Source organism: Phacochoerus africanus, chromosome 6 (assembly GCF_016906955.1).
Source record: "Phacochoerus africanus isolate WHEZ1 chromosome 6, ROS_Pafr_v1, whole genome shotgun sequence".
Lineage (NCBI taxonomy): Eukaryota > Metazoa > Chordata > Mammalia > Artiodactyla > Suidae > Phacochoerus > Phacochoerus africanus.
In genome coordinates, this window is record NC_062549.1 from 50,635,016 (window position 1) to 50,657,697 (window position 22,682).

Sequence of the window (22,682 nt, forward strand, 5' to 3'; positions counted from 1 at the left end):
ACTTCAAATTCCCCTCCTCTCCTCACCCCCATCCCCACATATTCTCCAGAAATAGTTCTCAATCTTGGCTGCTTACTGGAAACACTTGGGAAGCTTTCAAAGCCATTGATGCTGGTGTCCCACACAGAGAGATTTGATCTAATTGATTTAAGGTACAACCTGGGCATTGCCTCCTTGGACGATTTCCAGTAGAAACAAGGCTGACAAACCCACAGTTCTACAAAGAGCATCCAGCAAATAGGCACAACCTGTCTTTCCTCCAGACTTGCTAAGAAATACCAGAGTTAGCCTAACTCTCACACAACTGTCCTTGCTCCAACCTCCAATCTGTAAATGAAGAGGACTGGGGAACAGGGTGGAATGGTTGGGGGCTGGCCTTGAGAAGTGATGCAGTGTAGAGGGTGAGCTGTTTTCCTCCCTGAACCCAGGGAAAGAAAGGACCTGCAAGAGAAGAGGAAATAGGTATTTCGTTCCCCAGCTGAGAGTCCACTTAGCCAGCTGTTCAATGCAAAGTGGAGGAGTTCCTGCCATGGTGCAGTGGGTTAATGATCCAGCTTGTCTCTGTGGAGTTGCCAGTTGAATCCCCAGCCCCACATAGTGAGTTAAAGATCCAGCATTGCTGCAGCTGTGGCATAGGTTGCGGCTACAGCTCACATTCCTGGCCTGGGAACTTCCATTTGCCTCAGGTGTGGCCAAAAAGAATAAAAATTTAAAAACAAAATAAAGTGGAGGTTGCAGATTCTGGAGATAGAAAGCTACCTCTTCCCCTAGAGCTGCAGGCAACATCCTTAGAATGGGGAGTAGCTGGTGCCCTTTGCCTTCCACTTTGAGATTTAGCTGAAATTCTGGGACTACAGTAACAAACTCCCTCATCTCTGTGCTGTTCAAAATGTGTGATCAGGTGGTCTGAAATAATAAGGATTACTATTACGAGAGCCCATTGGCAATGTCAAAAAACAACTCATTTTGTTCTCTGGTGGCTCAGTGGGTTAAGGACCCAGCATGGTCACCACTGTAGCTCTGATCACTGCTATCACATGGTTTGATCCCTGGCCCTGGAACTTCCACATGCCACATGTTCAGCCAAACAAAAACAACTCCTTTCGTAGAAACTACTTTACCCTAATGGACCCTCTAAAAACAGTAGCATTCCTTGGAGTTCTCATTGTGGCTCAGTGGGTTAAGAACCAGACTAGTATCCATGGGGATGTGGATTTGATCCTTGGCCTCACTCAGTGGGTTAAGGATCCAGCGTTGCCATGAGCTGTGATGTAGGTCACAGACTCGGCCTGGATCCCACGTTGCCGTTGCTGTGCCATAGGCTGGCAGCTGCAGCTCCAATTTGACTCCTGTAGGTGTGGCTGTGAAAAGAAAAAAAGGAAGGAAAGAAGGAGGAAGGGAAGGAAGGAAGGAGGGAGGGAAGGAAGGGACCAAAAGAAAACAGTAGCAATTCTCAATGTGTGTCCAAAAGTAATACTAGCATTTAGGATTCCTAAATTAAACTGAGAATAATGAGGTTTAATATTCTTAGTAGGCAGAAATTCCTTTTAAAAGCCATGCTATATGTGTGTTCCTTCACCTGAGAAGAGAATTGTTCACTAATAAGCAACAAAATTCACAAATCCCCAAATTGCTTCCTAAGTCCCCTATGTAGGGATGTTGTGGTAAAATACATAGTACTGAAAGCATGTACCAAAGATAACCAAGGTCAAGGAGAAATCAATAAAGCAGACAGAGGAGAACTAACAATATTAACAGTGCTGTGAGACTGACATGGCCCAGTCTTTGAAGAATCCCAATTAAACAGGTGAAGGGGGAGCCAGCACAGGGACAGGAAAGAATAAGTGAAGGTAGAATTTGTGTCAGGGAGAACCAAGCTGGACAGGAAGAAGGGTGAGTTTAGTGTCATGAGAGCCAGGCTCAGGGACTCCGTAAGTAGGTAACAAGGTGCTACTGCAAGCTCTCAAATTGGCGATAACAGGATGAAATGGATTGTTTCAAATGTCACTAGCGGAGTTCCCGTCATGGCGCAGTGGTTAACGAATCCGACTAGGAACCATGAGGTTGCGGGTTTGGTCCCTGCCCTTGCTCAGTGGGTTAACAATTCGGCGTTGCCGTGAGCTGTGGTGTAGGTTGCAGACGCGGCTCGGATCCCGCGTTGCTGTGGCTCTGGCGTAGGCTGGTGGCTACAGCTCCCATTCAACCCCTAGCCTGGAAACCTCCATATGCCGGGGGAGCGGCCCAAAGAAATAGCAAAAAGACTAAAAATAAAAAATGTCACTAGCATCAAGCCTCTTGTAATGTTATCTAATTTTGTTTTGAGATTTAGAACATAATATCTCTAACATGATTATAAATAAGGTCCCTTCATCAAGTAATATACAAAATACAGAATTCACCAAAAGAGCATGTCTTCATATTAAATTCAATTCAGAAGATTAGCTATTTATTTTCTGGAATATATACAATATTAGAGAGCATTTGCAATAAGGTGTGAATGCAATCACCATTCCTTTCACTTGGATTTATAAAAAAAGAAAAAGTGCTAAAGATATGAGGCAAGGATAAACTGGTAGAAAAGGGGAGATACCACAAAACACAGATGCACAGATACAATGGTCCAGGGACTTTGAATTAATGCACATCCAGAATGTGGCAAATTGACACTGAGGCCTCATCCTCAATCTCTTCTCCTTAGATTTTCCATGCCTAACTCTCCCCTTCTCTGCCTCTGAATAGCACCTCTTCCTCCTTCCATCCAAGAAATTGTGAGCATCTCTTCAGGCTCTGTCGCCTCCTAATCTTTGTCTACCTTTACTTCTTCCTTGACCCCTCTCAAGGCTTCAGGCATCCACTTGGCATAAGGTACTCCCCAAAACTACATCCTTCACTCATGCCCCTATGCATAATTACTTTCCCTATTTTATATCTACTGAGTTCAGCTCCAACATCTCCTCCCTTGACTGCCCCTTCCTCTTCACTGCCCCATGGCACAGGCTCTGGAATCAGACTGCTGAGTTCTCATCCGGATCCCACTGCTGACTTTGTGTGACCTTAGGCAGGAACGTTAAATACTCTGTTTCCTCTTGGTTTCCTCATCTACAAAATGAAAATAATAACTGTCCCTATTTCATAGGGATGTTGTAAGGAGTAAATAAACATATGTAAATGGTATCTAGAACACAGTACAAGTTTATTATTATTATTACTATCATTATTATTATTATTATTACTATTTTAGGACTACCTGCCTCCAGGGTCGGACCCCTCCTACCTAGCCCACGTTTCATATTTCTTACTATTCCATTCTGTGTTTTCTTAGTTATTTCAACACACATCAAGTCCCTTGTTTGAATTCCTGCTGCATTAATAGTAACAAAACCAGATTTGGAGTAATGCATACCTGGGCTCAATTCTGCATCTGGCACTAGCCGTCTGACCTCATATAAGCTACTTTCCGAACCAAGGTTTCCTCATCAATAAAAATGGAGACAACGCAAGTGACCCTGCAAATCTGGCACATGCCAGGCATCTTGCTTTTCATGTCTGACACAGAATCTATGGAATAAATGCTGGCTGCTTAATTTTTTTCTTTTGCATAAGATAGTTTAGAGTCTCATAAGCTGCATGGATAATGCAGTACCCTGTAGAGGGATTTAGAATGAGGAAGGCCCTCTAAGGCTCCCGCAAAATAACATACAAAGAATTCTCCAGTAGCAACTAGAAAGCCTTCAAATTTCTGAGGGTGGGGAGAACTCAACAGAGAATGCAGGTAAAGAAGTCAGCCTCATAGCAAAGACACATGAGAAAAGCATTACTTTTTTGTTTGTTTTAAATAATGGCTGGGAGAGTTCCTATCATGGCTCAGGGGTAGTGAAACTGACTAGGATCCATGAGGACATGGGTTAAGAATCCAGCATTGCTGAGAGCTGTGGTATAGGTCACAGATGTGACTCGGATCCAGCATTGCTGTGGCTGTGGTGTAGGCTGGCAGTTACAGCTCTGATTCGCCCCCTAGCATGGGAACTTCCATATGCCATGGGTGCCGCCTGAAAGAGACAAAAAAAAAAAAATTTAATAATTATAATAATGGCCACACCAGCAGCATATGGAAGTTCCCTGGCCAGGGACTGAATCCCAGCCACTGCTGCAACCTGCACTGCAGCTGTGGCAATGCCAGATCCTCTGGCTATCGAACCCATGCCTCTGCAGTGAGCTGAGATGCTCCAGTTGGATTCTTAACCCACTGTACCACAGTGGGAACTCCAGAAGAGCATTACCTTTTTCTTCCCTTAACAATGTTCACCCAAGAGCTCCAGTTGGATTCTTAACCCACTGTACCACAGTGGGAACTCCAGAAGAGCATTACCTTTTTCTTCCCTTAACAATGTTCACCCAAGAGCTACAGAAACAACATGCCAGGCACACCTGATTATTGAGTGAATTGCTGACAATTACATTACTGCACTGCAGCCAGAACATAAATTTCCTCTATTAGCACATTACCCCACCCCTAAAAATGACTCTAATTGCAGCATCATTTTTATCTAAGAAAACCATTATGACTGAATGGCAAATCAAAGAAATTACATACTCTCAGGTCTGAAATGTTTTTTGTTTGTTTGTTGCTTGACATATGGAAGTTCCCAGGGTAAGGGTCCAGTCGGAGCTGCAGCTGCTGGCCTATGCCACAGACACAGCAACTCAGGATCCAAGTGAAGTCTGTGACCTACACCACAGCTCACAGCAATACTGGATTCTTAACCTACTGAGTGATGCCAGCGATCAAACCTGCATCCTCATGGATACTAGTCGGGTTCATAACCCACTAAGCCACAAGAACTCCCTGAAACCTTCTTAACAGCCACATTGATGAAGATGTTCTTTTCATTTGCTTTCTAAGTAATTATCCAGCACAGGATATATAATTTTTTAAACAGCAGTGAGTATTCTTTTATGATAAAAGAAAATAAATGTTTTGTACCACCTAGTATGGAAAATAAGAGATTTGGCTGGGGTGAGTGGCCAGGCAGGGGAATGCATGTGCAACTAAAGAGTGATTCTGTGTATTTCACTCCCCAAAGAACAGGATGATAGAGAGAAAAGGCTAAAATAACCCCTAGGATTAGACAACAGCTCTCTACTATGCAGAATACTTACTGGAGAATCATTGGTTTCTAAACACAAATAACCTCTAGCAATACTAAGCAGGTCAACCACTCTCCCAGTCACCCTACTTTTCCTGGATCAACATTACATAACACAGATAATTCAAAGGAACTGAAAATTAAGAGCTGATATTTGAAATGGAGCCTGATGTGTGAAATTTAAGGCATATGGTTGGTTATTCCCATGCCTTAGCTCAAAATCTTCAAGTCTTGTCTGCTTCCCCTCTTCCCATCCTCCCTTAGACCCACTCCTTATATCTATTCAGTATAGCATATTCTGCCCACTACAACCTTAAAATTCTCCACTGTGGGGGTGCAGAACCTTCTCTATACATCACAGTCACAACTACTTCAGATGGTCCATTGCTCTCACCTGCCTCCTGTAATAATCTCCTAATGGGTATTCCCATTGCCATCTTCTTTCAATTTACATCATGACTTTATCACTTCTGATTTAAAAAAAAAAAAAATCATACTTAGCTGCCCAAGGTGCACCCTGGTCCAATCAACTACACTTAGAATTCATGGCTCTGTCTACATCTGCCCCAGCGTCCCCAAACAGCTACCTCTGACAACCGTAGGTTAGAAGCACACTCAGCATATATTAGACACACTGTGAATGGTAGTAATTACTGTTTAATTAATATTTTAACTGATTATCTCAGAATTGATGGCTTATTATTAAAAAGTAAGACACAAAGCACCTTTTTTTCATCCTTATTTATGAAGAGCTTCCTGGAATAATAATAAAAGAATCTTTTTATACCTAAAAGGAATTTTCCAAAGTAGTCAGCCTGACTATAGATAAGTGCTAATTTTCCTAAATCCTCTAATTTATTTCTGAGTTACTTACTGCATAGTCACTTCATGGGGACCAGTTTCCAGTGACAATGATTCATTATTTGCTCTAAAACAACTGGGTGGGAAACTTCAGTCTTTAGCTACAAAATGAAAAGATTGGCAATATTAAAAAGATCTCAAAGGTTCATCCTGGTTCTAATATCATGACTCACTAACTGCTATCCATAGAGTATCTTTCATGACCTCCATTGAAAGCAAGCTGGGGTTACCGTGGGGCAGCTAGAATGTGGCCCGGTAACATCAGCAGTACACACCTACACAGTATTTCTCAAATCGTGTGACTCAGAACCATGATAGGCATTCCTCTCCAAAAAGTGGGAAAAGGGTAATATGGCAGTAAATCCAAGAGCTGCTATACTACTTGGAAGCCCCAACTCAAACCAATAGGTGTATATATTAAGAGGTTACTGTATACCCTCTACTATGCTAAAGGGGACTGTAGGAGTTCCCGTCGTGGCTCAGTGGTTAACGAATCCGACTAGGAACCATGAGGTGGCGGGTTCGGTCCCTGCCCTTCCTCAGTGGGTTAACGATCCGGCGTTGCCGTGAGCTGTGGTGTAGGTTGCAGACGCGGCTTGGATCCCACGTTGCTGTGGCTCTGGCGTAGGCCGGTGGCTACAGCTCCGATTCAACCCCTAGCCTGGGAACCTCCATATGCCGCGGGAGCGGCCCAAGAAATAGCAACAATAACAACAACAACAACAACAAAAAAGACAAAAGACAAAAATAAAATAAAATAAAGGGGACTGTAGGGGGGAAGCATGATACAACAGTAGAAGACCTTGGAGCTCATTATAAGTGTAGCAGATGATCCAAATGTTCAACACCAAATATCTTCTATGCATTCTAAATGCGGGGGAGAGGGGGGGAGTGGAGGGATGCCAAAAGAAAAGAAAAGAAAAAAAAATACCTAGCCATCTGTGTATACATAGAAATAATATGTGACAATATAAAACTGCGTGGTGATAGAGAGCAAGGAAATGACTCAGAGGTTTTTAATCCTCAGAAAGTGAGCATTAAACCCATATTCCACAATAAAAGGATTTGTACTTAAGTTGTTACTGGCTACTGGATTTTTTCCCCCCTTAAATTTAAGGTAGAGGGTGGGGGAGGGGAGAAATGGAAGAAAGGGGGAAAGGAAAGATAGTTAATAATTCCATATACCTGAATAATTTGGATAATCTGGAGAATCTGGATAAAATTTTTTTTTTCAATTTTCAAAGTGTTTCCAAATAATATATTAATACTGTTCTTTACAAAAAACAAAAACCACAAACAAACAAAAACCAAAAAGCCCTAGTAAATTAGCCAGGACAAAGATTACTACTATATAGTAAGCAGTCAATATGTCAGAGCTGTACTATAATAGTAAGCATACAAATATCTGGATTGCCCCAGAATATGTTGATAATTTTCAGCACATTGTTAATTTTCAAAACAACAATGCATAGTGTATATTTTTTAAAAAATGAATTTTTCCAAAAAGGTTAAATTACTTACCCAAGAGAAACAAGCTAATAAAGAGGCAAGGCCAGGGCAAGAACCTGGATTTTTTTGCCCTCATGCCAGAATGCCCTAAGGCCTCTCATTAATCTTTACTTCATATAACAGCAATATTCTCTAATTAATTTCCTTATGACTTTCAGTTAGTATCAAATATAATATTCAGATTTACACAACTTAATGAATAGGATCTTAAAAATTACAAGATTAGAAGTTCCCTGGTGGCACAACAGGTTAAAAATCCCGCATTGTCACTGCTGTGGAGCAGGCTCAATTTTGGCCTCAGAACTTCCACATGCTGCAAATGCATCATGAAAAAAAAAATTACGAGATTAATATTTGTACTATAACTATTACTATCTTTCTTAAACAAAAGTAACCAGAATAATAGTACCTTGCCAAAGGAGTGGGAAGAGTTGAAAGGTTTATATTTCATAGCAGTTCCTCTTCAATATGGCCCATTAGACTATAAATAAGGCTAAGAAAGTATCATTCTCCTTGCTAGAGAATCTCCACACACACAGATCTACTTGGGGATCACAGAATCTCAGTGTTCCCTGTGGGCACTGCTGGACCATCTTGAGGCAGCAAAACTAATCCTCAGGAAAACACTCCACTTAATATCCAAGACGCTGAGATTAAAAAACTTACAACAGGAGCTCCCTTGTAGCTAAGTGGGTTAAGGATCCAGTGTTGTCACTGAAACTGGTTGGGTTGCTGCTGTGGCACAGGTTTGATACCTGGCCCCAAAACTTCCACAGGCTGCAGGGGTGGCCGAAAAGAAAAAATGAAAAGAAAAAACTTACGATAAAGGAAATGACACTCTGGAATTCCCGCCAGAGTGTCACAGTGGTTAACGAATCTGACTGGGAGCCATGGGGTTGCGGGTTCGATCTCTCACAAAATTGTATAAGGCTGAACAGTTTAGAGGAGGAAAAGAAGTAGGAGCAGGACATAAAATTGTAGACAATAAGCTAATTTTCTGCAAAGGATCCTTTTAAGAATTACAAAATAGATAGATTTCTAACAGAAGAGGGTGTTCTTTTCTTCTCTTTCTAAACAATATTCATAAAGTAGAAGAGCACAAACATTTTGTTGGGAGCAATTTGTATTAGAATTTTCTCCCCTTTTCCAGAAATCTTTCCTCTTACTAATTCAGTGTTCTTTTATCACTTTCAGTGGCCGATTGTGACCTTTTGTATCCCTAGCCATATTGAAACTGCGAATATTTTTCTTTTCAAGAAATGTGCTTCATGTGAGAGATTTGGCATTTTAGGTAGACTGTTCACTGTGGTAAAAAAGAAAAGGCACTGGGATATTTGAGGGATGACAGAAAAGTGAAATGAAAGAAATGTCTATCTCTGCTTTCCATAGAAAGGAAAGCTACTCTTGGAGCTTAATTCTCTGTTCCTTTAGCCCATTCCATCTCCTTACAGATCCCTGTGTAACAAGTAATTTGATGCTGGACACATTTTCTTGGTAGAAAGTTAACTGCTAATCTGAGAAAAGCATCTGTCTAATGAATGACTCATTTTATTGAAGGTTTATTTTAAAATCAACTTATATGTGAAAATATGATTATTCTTATTGATCTACCCTCAAGATTGAGGATTCTTTTGTTCCATTAAACCTCTTAAGATAGAAGAATTTAGCCTGCAGTTTTCATCACCATCATAGTGATTTGCATTATTATCACTACTACAAGAACCACTAACTGCTTTACTAATCCTTTGGCTGCTATATATACATTTTAGAAATGTAACTGATTATAGTTTCAAGTCTATCAAATGAATGGTTCATCATAGGTATGATCGGTAAAGTGTTAATAAAAGTAAGAAGTGACAACATCTCAGTATTGCCTCATCTTATGAAACATGCGGTTGGCAAAGTTAGCCACAGGGTACATGACTTACCTACTAAGTGAATCACCTTTTACCAAAAATTGCCTCGATAAAAGTCAGAGTTGCATCCCCTAGAAGAAAATTCCAGGATGCTCAATTGAAATTTCTTTCTAATTATAAAGACCCAGTAAAGGTGCTGGCCAGCTGTGAAGCATGTAGTTGAATATTACATTTCAGCACAGCAACCTGCTGAGACTGAAGTCCCTCAGAGTATTTTAGGAACACCATGCCTTTGCAATCTCTCAAATGTTGGGCCAAAACTCTCAGATGTTGGGCCAGCAATCAGAACTTCTCACCTGCCCTTCTCACCTGCCCTACAATCGAAGATGTAGCCACTGGCCCACGCCACAGCCACAGCCACAGCAACAGCAACGTGAGATACAAACCAAGTCTGTGACCTACATCCCAGCAATGCCAGATCCTTAACCCACTGAGCAAGGTCAGGGATTGAAACCATGACCTCAAGGATGCTAGTCAGATTCATTAACCACTGAGCCACAACAGGAACTTCTTAGCTGGGCACTTACACTATCTAATTGGGCAAGACAGGTGTTTCGCATTTTAACACTATATGTTCCTCTCTAATCCATGGTGAGCAATGACATGAAAATTCCTTCTGCTTAAAGCTGCAAAAACTACAAGGTCTAAAATCTTCATTTGTCCTAACAAGGCTTAAAAGTTTGTATGTTGATACAGATGGCCAAAAAACACATGAAAAGATGTTCAACATCACTCATTATTAGAGATGCAAATCAAAACCACTATGAGGTCCCACCTTACACCAGCCAGAATGGCCATCATCAAAAAGTCTACAAACAAGAAGTTCTGGAGAGGGTGTGGAGATAAAGGAACCTTATTACACTGTTGGTGGGAATGTAAATTGGTGCAACCACTGTAGAAAACAGTATGAAGATTCTTCAGAAACCTAAAAAAAGAACTACCATTGGATCCAGCAATCCCACTCCTGGGCATCTATCCAGAGAAAACCATGACTCACAAAGACACATGTACTCCAATGTTCATTGCAGCACTAATTTCAATAGCCAAGACATGGAAACAACCTAAATGTCCATTGACAGAGGAGTGGATCAAGAAGATGTGGTACACATACACAATGGAATATTACTCAGCCATTAAAAGGAACGAAATACCGGCATTTTTAGCAACATGGATGAAGATAGAAATTATCATGCTAAGTGAAGTCAGCCATATAATGAGACACCAACATCAAATGCTATCACTGACATGTGGAATCTGAAAAAAGGACAGAATGAACTTTGCACAACAGATACTGACTCACAGACTTTGAAAACCTTATGGTCTCCAAAGGAGACAATTTGGCAGGTGAGGGGATGCACTGGGGTTGTGGGATGGAAATCCTATAAAATTGGATTGTGATGATCATTGTACAACTACAAATGTAATAAATTCATTGAGTATTAAAAAAAAAATCAGGGGTAAGATTATAGGCTCTCATCCACTAAAGAGGCCCAATGTGTTTGTTATGGTGCTAAATATTTTATATATGCATATATACTTTACACATATTTTACCCTGGCAGAAACTTTGTGTAATGAAATTTATTTTCTCTGTTTGAAAGATGACCAATGGACCCGGAAAGGTTAACTTCCCCAAGATCATGTAGCTCAGAACATGGTGGAACATGGGTGGTCTAACTCTATCTGTAATACCAGGCGCCTCTCACTTTGTTCACTAAATCCCATGCGTGCTTGATTTCCACAGTTTGTCTTAGCTCCCTGCACAGAATAATTGTGTGTGTGTAATTACGTATAGCTCAATAAACTAGCACAGACATATTTTGGTACTCTAGGTAATTTTAGGCATCATTTCCGTTATTCCTCTGTCAGTATAGAATGGTAGGTAAGAGTATGAACTTTTACAACCAAATTCCTAGATTTGAGTCCTTGAGTCACCATTTGTAAGACCTTAGACACTTTATATCTCTGTACCTTAGTTTTCTTATCTGTAAACTGGGCATACTTGCTGTGATGATTTAATAAACTAATATGCATGCGGTGATTAAAAGAAAAAAAAAGTTTGTATGTTGAGAAAGCACTATTGAGATATTTATACATTTCCTGATTTTAGAGTATTCATTTTATGGTTGTTTAGCACATACATTTCAGCTGGCAAACCACTTTATGCTTCCCAATCATGATCAGTTTAATAGTATAATTCATTCACTCAACACTCATTCAACAAATACTTATAGAATGTCTACTGTGTGTCAGACACTGTTCTAAGGTGTGAACAAAACACACAAATATCCCTGCCCTCATAGGGCTACACTGTGGAGATATAAACAATAAAAAAATATATAGTATGTCAGGTGATGGTATATGCTAAAAAGAAAAAAGCACAGAAGGGGAGCAAGAAGTATTGAAGGTAGGGTGCACTTTTAGATATTTATCAACTTATTTTGACAATACTATTGAGAAATAGTTTTTATTTGGTTGGTTTTTTATGGCTGCACCCTCTACATATGGAAGTTCCAGGGACAGAGACTGAATCTGAGCTACAGCTATGACAATCCTTTAACCCACTGCACCAGGCCGCAATAAAACCCTGCCTCTGCAGCAACCCCAGCCGCTGCAGTCCAATTCTGAACCCACTGTGCCACAGCAGGAACTCTAAGAAATACTGGTTTGGTTTGCTTTGGTTTGGTTTTTAGGGCTGCGCCTGTAGCATATGGAAGTTCCCAGGCTAGGGGTCTAATTGGTGCTGCAGCTGCCACAGCCGCTTGGGATCCAAGCCACATCTGCAACCATGACTTGTGGCAACAAAAGATGCTTAACTTAACCCAATGAGCAAGGCCAGGGATCGAACTGACATCCTCATGGATACTAGTGCAGTTCTTAACCCACTGAGCCACAACAGAAACTCCAAGAAATACTTTTTTAGATGACCCTTCTTTTTATAAAAATCCTGACCCCTAAGTAGATTATACATTGGTTTTACCATTAAGTGTTTCTAGGAAAGAAAAAACGCTTAAATTTGTGGTATGGATAAGTTAGATTGTACCTAATAAGCAGTGAGAGATGAAGCTGTGTCATAAAGGCTCTGATGGTAAAATGACTTGTTGGAGAGCTGGATGGTTTGGGTTAGCTTTCTGCATGGATCACTGAAGGGATGTTCTTCCCTTGAACTGGGAATGCAGAATCTCTAAAGAAACCCTTTGCTCTTATGACGTAATTTACATATTTGCTTTCTGCTGAAAAAAAAAAGTTAAATCTAATAGCTGTTTATGACTTACACAGAGAGTGTCATAGGTATTTAAGTTGTGTATTTGTATAAAGTAGCCCAAATACTAAGAAAAAAGGTGGGGAAGCAGGCAAGTTTCTCCTTAAGGTGGCAGATATCTATTTTAACATGTACTATCTTTCACTTTACGTCTAGAAGCATGGTAAAACCAAATACTGAAGTAGCCTGATGACGATGCATATTGCAACCACACTGTTGCTTTGGTAATTTTCACAGGAACCAGACATAATACATCCACTTGATGAAAGGACATTTCAAAATTATTTGCTAAAATAAATATGTAGTACTTCCTTTTAGTTTTCATGGAGAAACTGTTAGTATCTAATTCATGCTGATAAATTTGACTATTACATTGACAAATTTTAATATGTTTTTAAAATTATGATTGCATGCTCATAAACTCTTATATATTAAAAGAATAAATAACCACTTCAGAAGAATCCCATACCCTCCCCCACCTCAGCTTCCTCAAATACATGTAAACAAACATAGTTGGCTTAAATGTAGTTAACATAATCTTATCAAAATGTATACATAGTGGTGACCATTTTGTAATGTAATATATAGATATATCAAATCACTGTTGCACCTAGAACTAACATAGTATTGTAGGTTGATTATACTTGAGTTAAATAAATACATGAAAATTACATATAATGATTGCTTTTGATTATCATAATAGAAACTTATGTAGTTCAGTTAAATCTATGATACTTTACTTTTAGGTGCTAATTAAATCTTATTCTTAGCTAATCTTTCAATAAATCATCTACTAAATATTCTACCTAATTGTTTGGACATTAAGAACATGAAGGGAGGGAGTTCCCATTGTAGAGCAGGAGGTTAAGAATCCAACTTCCTTCAACCCTATCCATGAGAATGAGGGTTCGATCCCTGACCTGCTCAGTGAGTTAGGGATCTAGCACTGCCTGAGCTATGGTATAGGTTGAAGATGCGGCTCAGATCCCGAGTTGCTGTGGCTGTGGCGTAGACCAGCAGCTGCGGCTCTGGTTTGACCCCTAGCCTGGGAACTTGCATATGCTGGCATGCAGTGCTTAAAACAAAAAATAAATAAAAAGACAATGAAGGGAAAATATTGGTGGGAAGGAAGCTTGGCTATAGGGTGAAGGTAGTAGTGGGTACATGAACGGAATGACCAAGTTTAGACTCTTCAAACTTGTTGGGTGCCACCAATGAAAGCAGTATTAATCCTTGCTAAAAGACCCATCTAAAAGATCACACTTTTGATGAGCAGTGGTGGCTAATTACAAATCTTTGAAGGTCAAATGCTATTTAATCATATTTCTCATTATACTTTTTTGGTTTTGCTAACAGCATAACAGAGCATATTTTCTAGCATAATAAATCACTGAGTGAAGGAAGTTTTGAAAGAGAAAACTCTAACAATAGTAGGAAAAAAGCAAAGCAATCAAAAAAGAGGGCAAGGAACACTACATCTAAAGCTATACCAGGAATTGACAGGAGCTGGGGTACAGCATGAATTGGGTATCTGAACCCATGCTACAAAGAAAATACTCGGGGCAATAGTGATTAGCATTGTAAAGAGTATATAAAAGTATGTAATACATAGGTTGCCTAAATTTATGTGGAAATGAAGATCATTCTCTACAAAGTGTTCTCAGCTATAGGTAAAATTAGGAGAGGTGTCCAGTCATTAAGCAATTCTTAAAAGGCAAAGAAATATTTTGTGTGCCCCATCCTGTAATCGCCTTTCCTTCTCCTTTCTTCAGGAGCTCAATCTGAGAGAAGAAATCCTGAAAGAGAACCATACACTTGACTGTGGGTTGTGCAGGCAGTGTGCTGAGAGCTGTGAAGTGCTGAAATGTGGCTCCCTCTTACAGGCAGAGAGCTTCAGCATGGTCCAGTCCCAGACACTTTCCTATCTCCATATATTTTTAGCTAAGAGTGGGTTGAATCTTTCCAATTCATCAGCTAAAAAGAACTGCCTTTAAAAAGTTCTCACAGGAGTTCTCATTGTGGCGCAGCAGAAACGAACATGACTAGGAACCATGAGGCTGTGGGTTTGACCCCTGGTCTCGCTCAGTGGGTTAAGGATCCAGGGTTGCTGTGAGCTGTGGTGTAGGCCACAGACACAGCTCGGATCTGGCGTTGCTGTGGCTATGGTGTAGGCCGGCAGCTGTAGCTCCAGTTAGACCCCTAGCCTGGCCAGGAACCTCCATATGCCTTGGGTGCAGCCCTAAAAAGCAAAATAAAATAAAAAGTTCTCACAAAGGCAAAAAAGAGGCCCTGGGTACCAGAGATATTGCCATCACACATGTCACCTATTCTCAGTTCTCCTTTCTTTCATCCTTTTCTACCTGCCCCTACCTCTAGGTAGGTCTATGCTCTAAGCCTACACAAGTGGCTCTGGCTGGCAGCACTAAGAGCTGGAGTTTGCTGTCCCCAATTAATGACAACAGCAAGATATATGTAGCTATATATAGCTCGCTACTATGTGCCAGACACTTCACTAAGTGTATTCCAAAAATGATCTTATTTAATCTTCATAACAACCTTATGACATAGGAGGTATTTTATCTCCATTCTACATATGGCCCTAAAAGGTTAAGTCATCTGCCCAAGGTCATACAGCCAACAAATTTCAAAGTACAGATTTCAAACCTACGTTTCCATCTTATCCCAGAGATAAGAAATCACACAGATCTAAATTTCAGCCCTAATACTACCACTTAGCACTTGGGCTATCTGGTAAATTAGTCAATCTGAGTTTCCTCGAATATGACATGGAATAGCAATACCACTTAAGTTGGTAGTTGTGAGCACTAAATGAGCTAACATATAAAAAATGTCTAGCAGTGTTTGCAATACTCGCTACACTCATTCCTGCCTGTCCTTCTATTTGATTATCAGCTATAGAGGTAGCCACGAAGAGACAACACTAAGGATTAGGAAAAATTGTGGACCATCATCAAGTGCAACGTCCGCGGTGGGTTTACTCGGTGTCCCAGAGATAAGTTCCGGCAACGCAAAACTGATGTAACCGCACTTCCTTCACTCCGCTGGCTGCAGTGAGCGCAAAACACTAGACGGAAGAATTTCGAAGCTGGAGCCAGAATCGGAGCCCCTAAGATACACCATCTCCCAACCCCCTGCTTTACACCAAAATCGAGTTACCTTTGCCCACCCCACCTACCTATCAGCTTTCCCTGGAACCATTGGCTACTTTGAAGCGCGCCCCTTTTCTCTCCGCAGTCGCTCGGCGCAGAGCTGGGCGTGCGCCAGTCCCTCTCAGGGATAGACGCAGCAGCGATTGCGGGGCGTGTCACCCTCCCTTGGGCTGTAGGCCCGAAACCCCACCGGGGGAGGCTGGAGGATCCCAGGCACCGCCCGCCCAGGTAGGTGCACGATCGCAAGGCCCTGGAGGCGCTTTGCAGCCCGAAACTGAGGCCAGGTCTCTGGCTCCTTCCCGAGGCGCTGACCAACCCCGGGCCTGGCTGCCGACCTCACGTCCAGAGGCTCCAGAGGCCTCGCGTGTCCTGGCTAATTCCCGGCCGCGCGGAGCCCAGGATGCACTTCCAGCGCTAGGGCGGGGCGGGCCCAGCCGCGTGGAGCCTGGGGGCCGTATTCTCGCGATCCAAACTCTCCTTCTCCCCCAAGGGATCCGGGAAGTTGTAGGAACCCTGACTCATCGGACCCGAAGCAGAGAGAAGTCTGCACTCACTTTTCGGTCTCAGGAGTGGAAGTCGCACCAGAGTGGAGACCAGGAGGCAGAGTAGAGGAGTCTCCCAGCCAGCCGGGTATTCACAGAACCCTGGGCGGATCCGGCGGAGGGGCGAGGCGGGGCGAGGCTAAGGCGGCCCCGCCCACCCCGGCCGCGGCCTGCCGGGAGCCCTGAGGCACTGATGTGTTCCCTACCTGTTGATTCTTCAAGGTTATTTTAGGAGAAATAGCTTGCTTATCCAAAACCCCCAAGATGACTCCAGGCGTTTAAATTTATTTTGGTGCACCAAAATAAATTTGTATTTGAGAAAATTTAAACCACTACGTGAACCAGGAAAGATTCAGCATCATTAAGACAGTCGTGAAATGCTAACTCCTAACCATTCTTACTTAGAAAACTTTCAATGAGCACACCATCCGAGTCATTTGATATTCTGAATTTCATTTAATCCTCACAATTTCGTGACGTATTTAGTGCCATTATCCTCATTTCACAAATAAGAAAAATACAATTAACTAGAAATTTGACAGCTAAGTAATTAGTCTATTTGCCCAAAGTCACAGATATCAGAGTAACCTCAAACTGCTGGAATTGACCACGACTTTATGCTGCCTGAGACCAAACAAACTACTGTGGAAAATATTGCTATATTTGACTGCTTGAAATTTGGACTTCTGTCTACAAAAAAAGGGGACAAAATCAGTAGGCAAACACGTTGGGAAAATTATTTGCCACAAACCTGACATTCAAAAATTTTAAATGGGCAAATTTTAATTATAGAAGACATAGGAAAAAATGAAACAAATGAAATAAAAACTTTTTAAGCCAAACTTTTCTTTTAACCCCCCCCTACCACCACCACCCAGAAAGCAAAGTAAATGTTGGGCTTCAAGGCCTCTTCAAGGAGATGGAACTCAAAGCCTCTGGCCAAGACAAGAATTACCAGACCCTTACCCCACTCAGCTCATTTTAATGCCCTTCCCTCATCTTGAGCAACCTGCCTCTCCTTCCTGCCCTCTACTAGGAAAGATATATGGCCCACTCCTCACTCCACCCCTATAGAAGCCTTACATGTCCCAACCAACCAGCAAGTGTATCATAAGACCCCTCTTTCCTGAACCAATCAGCAGATCAGCAGGGTATCCCAAGACCTCTTCTTTCTCCCTGGGTTATAAAAATAGAGATGACCACTCAGCCAGGGTCAGCTCTCCCTGTTCACCAGGAAATCATCCCCCTGCACTTGCATTGTCTCTCAAACTCTTCTTTCTCTGTAGGGTTCTCCCTGATTATAAGGTAATTGGCCCACTGTATTAACACCTCTCACATCAGCAAACTTGTCTTTTCTTCGCCTTGCTTTGAATCCAGAAAATTCTTCTTTCCAATCCACACACATGGACAGCAACAGTAAACATTTAAAAATAATTTTATCCATGCAAGCAAGGATTCATTCATTTATTTATTCATTACCTCCTGGGTGCCTATTATGTGCCAAGCATTGTTTTATAGAGACTTCTGATAAACTAACAGAAGCTTCTATCCTAGAGAGAAAACAAATAAGTTACGAAAAATGAACTAAAATTATTTCAGCTAGCCATACATATGGTGAAAGGAAAATCAAAGTAGAGTCTGTGTTGTTAAGAGAGTCCTCTAAAATGAAGCCAGGAGGAGTTCATTGGGGAAGTGTGACTTATGCCCACCTCCACTCAGATGGAATTAATATGAACATCTAGAACTGCTAAATGTTCCAGAAACCCAAGATACTTATCGGACCCTTGTGATAGGGTATTCATTAAGGACAAATATCTCCTTTACTGCATCAGAGTTAACCTTAATTCTTACCAGACAACTTTAACAACTGCTCCCTGACTCTTTTCCCAGAAACACTCTCCTGGTTTTACTCAAATCTATGTCTCCCAAGTGCAATTCTTTTTTTTTTTTTGCCACAGCCTCAGTGTACAGAAGTTCCTGGGCCAGAGATAAAAACCATGGCCACAGCAGTAACCAGAGCAACAGCAGTGATAACATGGGATCCTTAAACCATTGAGCCACCAGGGAACTCCCCAAATTGCAATTCTTAAGACTCGTTGTTCATTTGAGCCTTGATATTGATTAAGCTCTTTGTTCATTTGAGCCTTGATATTGGTTACTGTTCAACAGTACCAAGAGAAAAGTAATGCAGGGTAATGTTATAGAAAGGGACTTGGGGTAATAGGGACCTACTCAGACAGGAAAGTTTTCTCTAAGATGGTGATATTTTATGTGAGACCTGAAAAATAGGAAAGAGTCAGTCATGCAAAGATCTGAAGGCAGAGGGGTGATATCAGGGACAAAGGCAGGAATAGTCTTAGCAAATTGCAGGAACAGAAACAAGGCCTTTGTGGTTGGAACATAGTGGGGAGGAAAGAGAGTGTTTTATTTTGTTTTTAGTAAAGGCTTTTAAAAACAACCTTTTAAATTTTTATTCGATTTTTACATAAAAACAAAGGTCCTCAGGCACTATTAATTTAGTTGCAAGTTTCAAAATTTCCAGAATATATAGTATCAATACCTAAGTTTCATGACTTTTATCTTCATTAAAATAAGGAGTACCAACAACCCAACGGAAAAATGGGCAAAAGACCTGAATAGACCGTTATCCAAGGAAGACATACAGACAGCTAACAAGCACATGAAAAAATGCTCAATATCCCTGATTTTAGAGAAATGCAAATCAAAACTACCACGAGATAACACCTCACACCAGTCAGAATGGCCATCATTAATAAGTCCACAAATAACAAGTGCTGGAGAGGGTGTGGAGAAAAGGGAACCCTCCTGCACTGTTGGTGGGAATGTAAGCTGGTACAACCACTAGGAGAACAGTATGGAGGTACCTTAGAAAACTATACACAGAACTACCATATGACCCAGCAATCCCACTCTTAGGCATATATCCAGACAAAACTTTCCTTAAAAAAACACATGCACCCGCACGTTCATTGCAGCACTATTCACAGTAGCCAAGACATGGAAACAACCAAAATGTCCATTGACAGATGATTGGATTAGGAAGATGTGGTATATATATACCATGGAATACTACTCAGCCATAAAAAAGAACAACATAATGCCATCTGCAGCAACATGGATGGAACTAGAGACTCTCATCCTGAGTGAATTAAGTCAGAAAGAGACAGACAAATACCATACGATATCACTTATAACTGGAATCTAATATACAGCACAAATAAACCTTTTCATAGAAAAGAAAATCATGGACTTGGAGAATAGATTTGTGGCTGCCACAGGGAGAGGGAGGTAGTGGGAGGGATTGGGAGCTTGGGGTTAATGGATGCAAACTGTTGCTCTTGGAATGGATTTACAATGAGATCCTGTTGTGTAGCATTGAGAACTATGTCTAGATATTTACATCACAACACAACAATGGGAGGAAAAAGTATGTATACATGTATGTGTAACTTGGTCCCCATGTTGTACAGTGGAAAAAATAAATAAATAAATTTTTTAAAAAAAATAAGGAGTAGAAGGAGTTCCCATTATGGTGCAGCAGAAACGAATCTGACTAGGAACCATGAGGTTGTGTGTTCGATCCCTGGCCTTGCTCAGTGGGTTACGGATCTGGCATTGCCATGAGCTGTGGTGTAGGTTGCAGACGCAGCTTGGAGCTGGTATTGCTGTGGCTCTGTCATAGGCTGGCAGCTACAGCTCTGATTGGACCCCTAGCCTGGGAGCCTCAATATGCCTCGGGTTCAGCCCTAAAAAGACAAAAGAAAATAAATAAATAAGGGGTAAAAACGATGAAATGGTTTTGTATTTTTTTTTTTTTTGTCTTTTTGCTATTTCTTTGGGCTGCTCCCGCGGCATATGGAGATTCCCAGGCTAGGGGTCGAATCAGAGCTGTAGCCTCCGGCCTACGCCAGAGCCACAGCAACGCAGAATCCGAGCTGCGTCTGCGACCTACACCACAGCTCAGGGCAACGCCGGATCATTAACCCACTAAGCAAGGGCAGGGACTGAACCCGCAACCTCATGGTTCCTAGTCGGATTCGTTAACCACTGCGCTACGACGGGAACTCCGGTTTTGTATTTTTAGTATCTAATAAGCAAACTCTCCTTTAAACACACAGAGCCATAGTTATTCAATGTACTTATTCATTCTCCTCAAACTATAGTCTAAATTCCATTCTACTGTTGTTCTTATTCATTTACCCACTTAACACGTATTGAATTTCTATTATGCATTAGACATAACAAGTTTCTAGAAACAAAGAAAAAGGAAGCCTAGGACTCAACACCTGGTGGAGATTTAAATGGATGCTAAAATTAATGATTTTTCATTATTTTTATTTTTCACTATTTTTATGGCTGGTGCAGCAATATGGAAGTTCCCAGGCCAGAGACTGAATACCAGCCACAGCTGCAACGTACCCTACTGCTATAGCAGACCCTTTAACCCAGTGCACTGGACCAGGTTGGGGATGGAACACACACCTCCACAGTGACCCAAGCTGCTGAAGCTGGATTCTTAACCCACTACGCCACAGCAAGAACTACTCTACATCTTTGGTTACCTCATCGAGGCTTACAGCTTTGAAATCCATCTATATGCTGAAGGCTAGGAGACTTCTAAATCCTGACTCTAGATTCTAACTCCCTACTTGGGATTTGTATGGGTTATCTAAGACTCCATAATAGATTATACCAAATTTGGTGGCTTATTTATATATAGCCACTAAAGAAGTCATTTATTATATAGCTTCCATGTTTCAGGAATTTCAGAGTGATTTAGCTGGGTGGTTCTGGCTCATCCTGTCTCATGAGAGTTGCAGCCAGGTGTTAGGCAGGGTTGCAGTTATCTTATGGGGCTGGAGAACTTTCAAGGTGGCCAATTCGCATGTAATAGTAGTGTCTTTGTTGGTGGAAGATCTCAATTTCTCTCCAACCTGGGCCTTTCAGTAGGGTTGCTTGAGTAATCTAATGGCATGGTTGCTGGCTTCCGCAGGGAAAACAATCCAAGAGATTAAGGCAGAAGCTCAACGAGTTTTATGATTTAGGTATATGAGAAATCATACACCATCACCCTTGCAGTACTCTATTTGTCAAATAGACCAGCCTTATCTAATGTGAAAGTAAATTCAAGAGGTAGGAATCATTGAGGGCCATCTTGAAGGCTGGCTACCACCAATGTCTAGGAAGCATTTAAAATTTAAATGTACAAATAAGCTCTCCCACAGTCTGTATCTCCCACAGTCTTCTCTATCTCATGTAATGGCACAGCTTCCTCTTGTTGTCTGGACCAAAACACCTGACGACATCTTTGCCTCTCTCACACCCTGTCCCCCATCTGTTTGGGTCTGTTGAGGAATCCTGTCAACTCAACCTTCAAAATACATGTGGATTCTGGCGTTCCTACTGTGGCTCATCGGGTTAAGAACCTGATTTGTCTCTGTGAGGGTACAGGTTCAATCCTTGGCCTTGCTCAGTGGATTAAGGATCCTACATCACCACAAGATATGGCATACGCCTCAGCCACAGCTCTGATTCAGCCCCTGCCCCGGGAACTTCCATATGCCCAGGTGCAGCTATAAAAAGAAAAAAAAAAATCTGACTAGATTTAGTCAATCTAGTCCAAGTCACCATTATTTCTTTCTAGATTACTGTATTATCTTAGTAACTGCTTCCCTACCAGTTCCCTTTCAGACTATTTTCAAAACTGTCAGAAGGATCTAACTAAAATGTAAATTAGACTATCACAACAATCATACAAAGGAGAAACAAAAACAAAAAACAAAGTCCTTACAATTGCTGACAAGGTCCTGCATTATCTCGGTTCCTATCTCCTCTTTGACCAGATCTCTTAATACTCTCCTCTTTACTCATTCCATCTAAAATGGACTTATATTCAGTGAAAGTGCCAGTTGCCTTCCCAATTCAGCCCTTTGCACTTCCATTTCCCTCTGCATGATATGCTCCGACCTCAGACATCTTCATGGCTCATTCCCTCTTTCCCACCAGTGAGTTCTTCTGTGGCCACCATCCTATTTAAAACCGTAATGTTTACACAGAAATATACTCTCTACCCCTTCCTACTTTATCTTCCTTTTCAGCATTTATTTATCATCATCTATTATATATTTTATGATATATTACATCATTGATCTTGCTTACTATCTTTCCCCAACTGGAATATATACTCCACTAGGAATTATTCATTCACATCTAGAAGGAATTAGTCATCACATTCATCCAGGTATATTACAGATG

At 41.3% G+C, this 22,682-nt stretch overlaps 1 protein-coding gene across 3 annotated transcripts in view; it reads right to left on the reverse strand.

Moving 5' to 3' along the window:
* Positions 1-16,516, reverse strand: part of CPNE3 (copine 3) — a 54,485-nt gene extending 37,969 nt beyond the window's left edge. The window contains exons 1-2 of one of the 3 annotated variants that reach the window (XM_047783649.1): positions 16,419-16,502; positions 6,022-6,109 (exon numbers count right to left, since the gene is read on the reverse strand). The gene's annotated coding sequence lies outside the window, so the exon portion shown is untranslated. Of the gene's footprint in view, positions 1-6,021; positions 6,110-15,890; positions 16,250-16,418 lie in introns of those variants that run through there. The other 2 variants (XM_047783648.1, XM_047783650.1) reach the window with 2 other exon arrangements.
* Positions 16,517-22,682: the final 6,166 nt, after the last annotated feature.